Below are 9,642 nucleotides of genomic sequence, written 5' to 3'. Positions count from 1 at the left end.
TGACAGCCTGAGCCTGTCTTGGGCACTGCCTTTGCAGCGCCCCAGAGTCCTGGTCATTGCAGTAATGTCGCTCTGCCACTAAGGGGACTGATGTTATGTCTGATTGCACTAAAGGAGTTCACCTGACCAGGTATCACAGTCACACATTACACTTCACACTCCGGCCACCAGGGGGAGCAGAAGGCACTATGTATTAGGCCACTCCTCACACTCTGGTAAAACTGGGGGTTGGATAGGAAGTTAGAGAGAATGCAGCCTGGGAGAGCTCCAGGGAGGACCTGTCAGGGGTGAGTTCCTGGCAGGTACCTAGCAGAAAGGACAGATCGTTACGGAGCCGTGCCTGCACTACCTTGTGGCGGCATCCTAAGGAAGGACACGAAGCGAAGGATATTGTGGAGAAGTGAGAAATGAGATCACAGCACAAGGAGATAGACCAGTAGGAGTCGTGCCCCGAGATCAGCAACATCCTACTGAGGCGCGTAGCCGGTGGCCGGAACGCCGAGGAAGTAACAGACTTCAAGCATTACTTCAAACAGCGGCAGGACAGTTGATTATAGGTTGGCTGTCTACCTTACATCACCTAAGCAGACATAGGGGGCAATTGTGGGAGAGGGGCGTCTCTAGGGTCCCAGAATAACTCCAGGCCTTCCCGTCAAAAGGGTGCGTCCTAGCCAGATAAACTTGGGGGATGGAGAGAACGAACAAATACGAAAGTTGTGAGGACTATCCCCTGGTGCTCAGCAAGGAAGGACTACAACACACAGGCGCTAGTTGGTAGGCACTGATTTCCACCTGCAAAGGAAACTCTGGATGTGCCTTCGGACCGGCCGGACTCAGCCAGCCCTGTTAGCAGTGCTCTGGATTGCGGACCCCGAAGTCTTCAGTAAAAAGGTAAAGAGACTGCAACCCTGTGTCCTCGTTATTAACTGTGCCTCACATCATCACCACCTACACCACTGGGAAGTCCTGGGGATATACTTCACCTGTGGGAAGGTATACCATCTAGCTGCCATTCCATCACCTCAGTGGACCCCTAGGCAGCGTCGGTCACCCTGACCGAATACCACAGGTGGCGTCATGAACCCTTGACAAACTTTCATCACCCTTTTATTGGACACCCCTTAGCAGGGTCACTGGACTGGGTCCAGCCACCGTGACAACCCCAACACCGAGACAGAAAGGACTGGTACTGAGTACCCCATGGCCATGCGTCTGGGGGCGCTCCACCTTCTCACTGGCAGCCACAGGCAGGTGGGGCCAGGAGACTTGGAATCTCCTGCCCTCCGGATTCGGTGGCTGAGTATGCAAGCCTCTCACCACCATGGACTCCGGTGTCTGATCTCTTTGCGCTTTATCTTGGGGTGAGCCCAATCGCAGCTCCAGACCCCAGGCTCCTCTTTTGCTTTCTTTCCCTTCGGTGTCTCACACTAAACTCACTTACCCCACCTCCAGACCAGAAAATATGGGGACGCTACCCTGAAACCGGGTTTAGAGCTCCCCCTTCTGGTCTGGGGTTAGGAAGGTGTTGCATGTTTGTATTACCTGCCAAGTGAATCTCTCCTGACCTCCAGACATGACATCACCTCCCCCATGAGGAAGGCAATGCGATTGTGGCAACTGGACTCCTGGGATGCCACATTCCCCCCTAGTACAATTCAGTACTTCCGGACTGAGGAAACAAAATAGAAAACATTATAACACGTGAACAATTATTAAAGTTGACAGGGTTTTCAAAAATACAAAATATTACAAAAAAATAAAACAAGCAGTCAGAATTGGCCAATTAAGTTCCTGGGGAAAAATTGGTCCATTTGTGTTCCCTCCATAGTTTTGAGTGGTCTAGGTGGGAACCGCCCCAACTCACCTTTGCTTCATTCCCGGGCATGGCTATGGGACTCTCTGTTGGTGGGCCTAATCTTCGGCCAGACTGGTGGTTTATTTCCTAGGCCAAACCAGGGTAACTATGTACAAACAAAGGGTTCTGGCCACATATAGTTCTGTGGCCCAGTTATCCTTTACCAGGTTATTATGCATTTTTAAAAGTTCATACAGTAGTCTCTGTAGATGCTCATGCTTTAACTGTTGCAATCTATACATTTTAACTTATTTACACACTTTCAATGCTGTTACGCTCACAGGGCGTGGGGAAGTATAGTGGGCTCACTAGACCACTGATGGAGCAGTGGTAGCTGTATACCCGGTACACAAGAGACAGGAGAATGAGCTTCCAAAAAGCAAAGGTATTTTATTTAACGGAAGCGTTAACAAACAGAAAGAGGTGCCTGAGAGAAGAACCCTCTGGACAACAACACTGAACCACGTAGTGGAGCACCAGGCAAGGTGTACCCCTATACAGGGATTCCCCTGTCACAACACCAGATGACCTAAATGCCGCAGTACCCGGACTAGAGGGATGACCTGTACAGACCATATTAACAAGACGATGGAATTCAGGCTCTGTCAGTGGAGAGAATCCTGGAAGCTCTGGGTAGTCCCGGAAAGGCTGATCCAGCCGGCAGCAATTTCTGGATGGTTCCGTGAGGAGCAGATTAGTCAGCCTGGAGTGGAAACCGGAGAGTCCACAATGATCCAGAATAGGGAACTGCCAGCAAAGGATTCTGAGGAGACAGAGGAATTAGAAAAACAAAAGTAATAAACTTCAGTTTGCAGAGCACAGCAGAGTGTGGCCTCAGCAGAAGGCCACGACCAACAGAATGAACACATTGCCCAGGCACCTCCCATAAGGGGAGGATGCCTTTTATACACAAAGCATCTTAGCAGAGAAAAAAGCCGCTGATCGTCTGGAGCCATGGACAGGGTGAGTAGCACCAGTAGATCTGCGTGAAAGGCACCGGTCTCCCTTCGCAGCGGAGATCGGGCCTGCAGCTGAGGGCATGATAAATGCATTCACATTTTAATCCTTATACCGGTCTTGAATATGACCTCTAGTACTACGAGTAGATCTACGCAGTACAGGTATTGATATTGTTCAAACCGGATTCACTATACTTGCAACCACTGGTGTAGTGTGCTCACTCTTAGCTACGCTACGGGTGATTCTACATAGCACAGGTATTCCTGATTTTTATGACTGTTCCTGGTCACTGTGGTCACGACAGATTCACCGTTGGCAGGGTGTAGATTCTCTTGCTCCACTGCTGGTGTGACATCTGGTGCTTGAGCCTGCTGGTCTTCAGGTTGATCCTGAGTCACATCACTTTCTGGCACTGCCAACTGGGGAAAGGTTAATATAGGCACTAAGATGGCTTGGTTTACTTGTGTCCATGACTGGGGGAAAGTCTCCAAGAACGGTATGGATTTCCTTTTCCATGTCTTCTAAGGGTTGAGGGATATCTTGGTCTTCCTCTCTGTCTGTCAGTTGGTCAGGGCATACCTTCAGATGATCTCTCAATACTGTTGTTGAGGTTTCTCCTCCATCTTAACTGATGAGGCACACTATAGTATTATCAAAGTTTGAGGGCATGGTTCAGCCTCCCACTGATCATCCAGTTTGTGCATTCTTCTTTTTCTTTTGAGAACTTGTTCTCCAGGTGACAAGGGAACTGCAGGGGCGTGCTGATTATAGTTTCTCTCCTGCCTCTGTCTTCCTTGGGACAAAGTTTTTTTCCACACATCCTTGTTGTTTGTGGTATTGCTGCTGCCGCTCTGTATCCCAGTCTGCATCTGGTGATGTAGTTTCAGGTTTTAGAACTCCCATGTTGAAATCAACAGGTAACTTGCCAGGTCTTGCTCACATTAGGTAGGCTGGAGCGCCGTTGGTGGAATTTACCTGGATATGGTTGTATAGATCTACCAATTCCGGCAACTTCTCTGGCCACAGGTTTCTCTCTTCCAGGGGCAGGGTCTTCAATAGGTCAATTACCACCTGGTTCATTTTCTCACACATGCCATTTGTCTGTGGATGATATGGCATTGTCCTGATTTTCTTGCACCCGTACAGGTTACAGAACTCCTGGAACACTTCTGCCTCAAAGGCTGTGCCTTGGTCGGTGAGCACCTTTTCAGGGTAACCATGTGGTCGACAAAAGTGTTGTTGAAATTCCTTAGCTGCCGTCTTTGCTGTTTGGTCCTTGACAGACACAACTACCAGGAACCTTGGGTAATTGTCCAATATACTCAGGGTGTAGACATAGCCTGGACGGCTTGGTGTCAGCTTCACATGGTCCAAGGCTGTCAGTTCAAGAGGCTGTTTGGTGACTATGGGCAGTAGGGAAGCCCTCTGGCTGTTATGGTCTTTCCTGCACAGGTTGCAGGGGCCACATTCGTCTCAATGGCTTTCCTCATAACAATCCAGTAGAATCTTTCACAAAGTAGAACCTCCAAATTCTTCCATCCAAAGTGTCCTGCTCCATCGTGGTATGCTTCAAAAACCATTGGCGCATCCCGCCTTGAGACTACCACTTGCCAGACCAGTTCTTGAGTGCGTGGGTCGAGGTTAATCCGACACAGCTTACCCTCATAGATGAACAGCTTGCCCTTCTTCTACAACTGTTGGGTCTCTTATGGAGCATCTGTATCAGGGTGTGAATCAGTTTAACAGCAATGCCTTTACCAGGCGGACTGCCAGGTCACTATCCTGCATTTCTGCCCATCCATGGTGGGGCAACAGGTTCAGCGTGGAATCTTGAGTGCCATTGCACTTGTTCCTCACACATCGGGAGTACTGGGCCACCTCGGGGTGGTGGAAGGCTGGTAAATCGATCTCTTTGAGTGCTTCTGGATCTTCTCCCTCTTCTGGTAAATTGGGCATCCTCGACAGCACATCAGCATTAGTGTTCTTATGCCCTGCTCAGTACTTGATGGTAAACTCATAGCTAGACAATCGGGCTATTCATCGCTGTTCCAATGCACTTAGCTTTGCCGTTTCCAGGTGAGTCAGCGGATTGTTGTCTGTGAAAACAGTGAACTTTGCTGAAGCCAGGTAGTGCTTGAAGTGCTCCATTACAGCCCATACTATGGCGAGAAACTCCAACTTAAAGTAAAGGTACCGTCACACTTAGCGACGCTGCAGCGATACCGACAACGATCCGGATCGCTGCAGCGTCGCTGTTTGGTCGCTGGAGAGCTGTCACACAGACCGCTCTCCAGCGACCAACGATGCCGGTAACCAGGGTAAACATCGGGTAACTAAGCGCAGGGCCGCGCTTAGTAACCCGATGTTTACCCTGGTTACCATCCTAAAAGTAAAAAAAAACAAACACTACATACTTACCTACAGCCGTCTGTCCTCCAGCGCTGTGCTCTGCACTCCTCCTGTACTGTCTGTGTGAGCACAGCGGCCGGAAAGCAGAGCGGTGACGTCACCGCTCTGCTTTCCGGCTGACCGACGCTCACAGCCAGTACAGGAGGAGTGCAGAGCACAGCGCTGGAGGACAGACGGCTGTAGGTAAGTATGTAGTGTTTGTTTTTTTTACTTTTAGGATGGTAACCAGGGTAAACATCGGGTTACTAAGCGCGGCCCTGCGCTTAGTTACCCGATGTTTACCCTGGTTACCAGCGAAGACATCGCTGAATCGGTGTCACACACGCCGATTCAGCGATGTCTGCGGGGAGTCCAGCGACCAAATAAAGTTCTGGACTTTCTTCCCCGACCAGCGACAGCACAGCAGGGGCCTGATCGCTGCTGCCTGTCACACTGGACGATATCGCTAGCGAGGACGCTGCAACGTCACGGATCGCTAGCGATATCGTCTAGTGTGACGGTACCATAACTATAGTTGTCGGGGTTCCTTTCGGTGGGATGAAGCTTCCTGCTGGCTTAGGTAATCACTCTCACTGCCTTTTTGCACCTGGTACCGCACTGCTCCCTATCCCACGTTGCTGGCGTCTGAGTAGAGCACAAATGGTTGGTCAGAGGTCAGGATAAGCCAGGATTTCATCTCCCGTGAGAACCAACTTCAAACGGATGAAGGATTCTTCCAACCTGTCATTCCACTTGAATGGAGGATTCTTGCTCTTGGCCTTCCTAGATTGGCCCACTAGCAAGTCTTGCAGAGGTGCGGCTAGCTTGGTGAAGTCCTTGATGAATCTTCGGTAGTAGCCTACCAACACGAGGAACTGCCGTACTTCATGAATGTTGCTGGATTTTGGCCAGTCCCTGATCACAGTGACTTTGTCAGCATCTGGTTCCACATCATCGGCGCTTACCACGTGACCTAGGTACTGCACCTTGGGCTTCAGCAGGTGGCATTTGGATGGCTTCACCTACAAGTCAAAGTTGGACAGGGCTTCAAACACCTCTGCCAGGTGCTTCAAATGGTCTTCATAGGTTTTGGAGAAGACGATGACGTCATCCAGGTATAGCAGAACAGTCTCAAAGTTCTTGTGCCCAAGGCAACACTCCATCATCCTCTGAAACGTCCCTGGTGCATTGCACAGCCTGAATTTCATGTAGTTGAACTTGAGAGGCCCATTGGTGTTGTGAAAGCGATCTTCTCTTTATCCGCCTCTTCCATGGGAACCTGCCAATACCCATTGGTGAGATCTAAGGTGAAGAAATAGTGAGCGGATTTCATAGTTATTAAAGTTGAAGGAAGACTTTAAGTCCGTCTAGTTCAACCTATAGCCTAACCTAACATGCCCTAACATGTTGATCCAGAGGAAGGCAAAAAAAACCCATGTGGCAAAGAGTAAGCTCCACACTGGGGAAAAAAATTCCTTCCCGACTCCACATACGGCAATCAGACTAGTTCCCTTGATCAACATCATAACAAGGAATCTAGTATATATACCCTGTAACATTATACTTTTCAAGAAAGTCATCCAGTCCCCCTTTAAATTTAAGTAATGAATCACTCATTACAACATCATATGGCAGAGAGTTCCATAGTCTCACTGCTCTTACAGTAAAGAATCTGCATCTGTTATTATGCTTAAACCTTCTTTCCTCGAGACGTAGAGGATGCCCCCTTGTCCCAGTTTCAGGTCTATGACTAAAAAGATCATGAGAAAGGTCTTGTACTGTCCCCTCATATATTTATACATTAACATAAGATTACCCCTTAGCCTTCATTTTTCCAAACTAAATAGCCCCAAGTGTAATAACCTATCTAGGTATTGCAGACCACCCCCAGTCCTCTAATAACCTTGGTCGCTCTTCTCTGCACCCGCTCCAGTTCAGCTATGTCTTTCTTATACACCGGAGACCAGAACTGTACACAGTATTCTAAGTGTGGTCGCACTAGTGACTTGTATAGAGGTAAAATTATGTTCTCCTCATGAGCATCTATGCCTCTTTTAATGCATCCCATTATTTTATTTGCCTTAGTAGCAGCTGCCTGACACTGGCCACTGAATATGAGTTTGCCATCCACCCATACACCCAGGTCTTTTTCATTGACGGTTTTGCCCAGAGTTTTAGAATTAAGCACATAATTATACATCTTATTACTTCTACCCAAGTGCATGACCTTACATTTATCCCCATTAAAGCTCATTTGCCATTTATCAGCCCAAGCTTCTAGTTTACATAAATCATCCTGTAATATAAAATATCGGGTGGACAGATTATTGGGAGGGGCTGGTGAGGACCCAGCGGTCATGGTGCACATTGGCACTAATGACAAAGTTAGAGGTAGGTGGAAGGTCCTTAAAGATGATTTCAGGGAATTAGGCTGCAAGCTGAAAGCAAGGACCTCCAACGTGGTATTTTCCGAAATACTGCCGGTACCACGTGCCACGCCAGAGAGGCAACGGGAGATTAGGGAGGTTAATAAGTGGCTCAAGAATTGGTGTAGGAAAGAGGGGTTTGGGTTCCTGCAGAACTGGGCCGACTTCTCAGTTGGCTACAGGCTCTACGCTAGGGACGGGCTGCACCTCAATGGGGAGGGTGCAGCTGTGCTGGGGGAGAGAATGGCTAGAAGGTTGGTGTTTAAACTAGGAATTGGGGGGGAGGGTATTCATTTTATAGGAGGGGAAGATAGTGCAGACAGAGACCTGGGCACAAATAAGGAAGTTGGGGGTGGCGGTGGCATGGGGGGTGGGGTCAGAACAGTTAATAATTTAAGAAATAGAAGTACAGAGAGGAACATCAAGTGCATGTATACTAATGCCAGAAGCCTTGCCAACAAAATGGACGAATTAGAACTAATGTTGTTGGAGCATAATTATGACATGGTGGGGATATCTGAAACATGGCTGGATGAGAGCCATGACTGGGCTGTCAACTTGCAGGGCTATAGCCTGTTCAGAAATGACCGTACAGATAAGCGAGGGGGAGGGGTGTGTCTATATGTAAAATCATCCTTAAAACCCATCCTGCGCGATAATATAGGTGAATTTAATGAAAATGTAGAATCCCTGTGGGTGGAGATAAGGGGAGGGGGAAAAAATAATAAATTACTGATAGGGGTTTGTTATAAATCTCCAAAAATAATGGAAGCAATGAAGAATATCCACGTAAAGCAAATAGATGAAGCTGCGACTCAAGGAGAAGTCATTATTATGGGAGACTTCAACTACCCTGAAATAGATTGGGGAACAGAAACCTGCAGTTCCAGCAAAGGTAATCGGTTTTTGACAATTATGAGAGACAATTACCTTTCACAACTGGTTCAGGACCCAACAAGAAGGGGGGCACTGCTAGACCTAATATTAACCAACAGGCCAGACCGCATATCAAATATAAGGGTTGGGGGTCACTTGGGAAATAGCGATCACAAAATAATAAGTTTTCATGTATCCTTTAAAAAGATGTGTAGTAGAGGGGTTACAAGGACACTAAACTTCAGGACGGCAAATTTCCAACGGATGAGAGAGGATCTTGGTGCAATTAACTGGGACGATATCCTGAGACACAAAAATACACAAAGAAAATGGGAGATGTTTATTAGCATCCTGGATAGGACCTGTGCACAGTATATACCGTATGGGAATAAACATACTAGAAATAGGAGGAAACCAATATGGCTAAATAGAGTTGTAAGGGGCACAATAAGTGACAAAAAGAAAGCATTTAGAGAATTAAAGGAAGTAGGTAGTGAGGAGGCATTAAATAAATACAGAAAATTAAATAAATTCTGTAAAAAGCAAATCAAGGCAGCAAAGATTGAGACAGAGAGACTCATTGCCAGAGAGAGTAAAAATAATCCTAAAATATTCTTTAACTACATAAATAGTAAGAAACTAAAAAATGATAGTGTTGGCCCCCTTAAAAATAGTCTGGGTGAGATGGTGGACGAGGATGAGGAAAAAGCCAATATGCTAAATGACTTTTTTTCATCAGTATTTACACAAGAAAATCCCACGGCAGACAAAATGTCTAGTGATAAAAATTCCCAATTAAATGTCACCTGCTTAACCCAGCAGGAAGTGCGGCGGCGTCTACAAATCACTAAAATTGACAAATCTCCGGGCCCGGATGGGATACACCCTCGAGTACTGCAGGAATTAAGTACAGTCATTGATAGACAATTATTATTTTTAATCTTTAAAGACTCCATAATAACAGGGTCTGTGCCACAGGACTGGCGTATAGCAAATGTGGTGCCAATATTCAAAAAGGGAACAAAAACTGAACTCGGAAATTATAGGCCAGTAAGCTTAACCTCTACTGTGGGTAAAATCCTGGAGGGCATTCTAAGGGACGCTATACTGGAGTATCTGAAGAGGAATAACCTCATG

This window comes from Ranitomeya imitator, chromosome 9 (assembly GCF_032444005.1).
Source record: "Ranitomeya imitator isolate aRanImi1 chromosome 9, aRanImi1.pri, whole genome shotgun sequence".
NCBI classification, from domain to species: domain Eukaryota; kingdom Metazoa; phylum Chordata; class Amphibia; order Anura; family Dendrobatidae; genus Ranitomeya; species Ranitomeya imitator.
Note: the sequence above shows the minus strand (reverse complement) of the source record.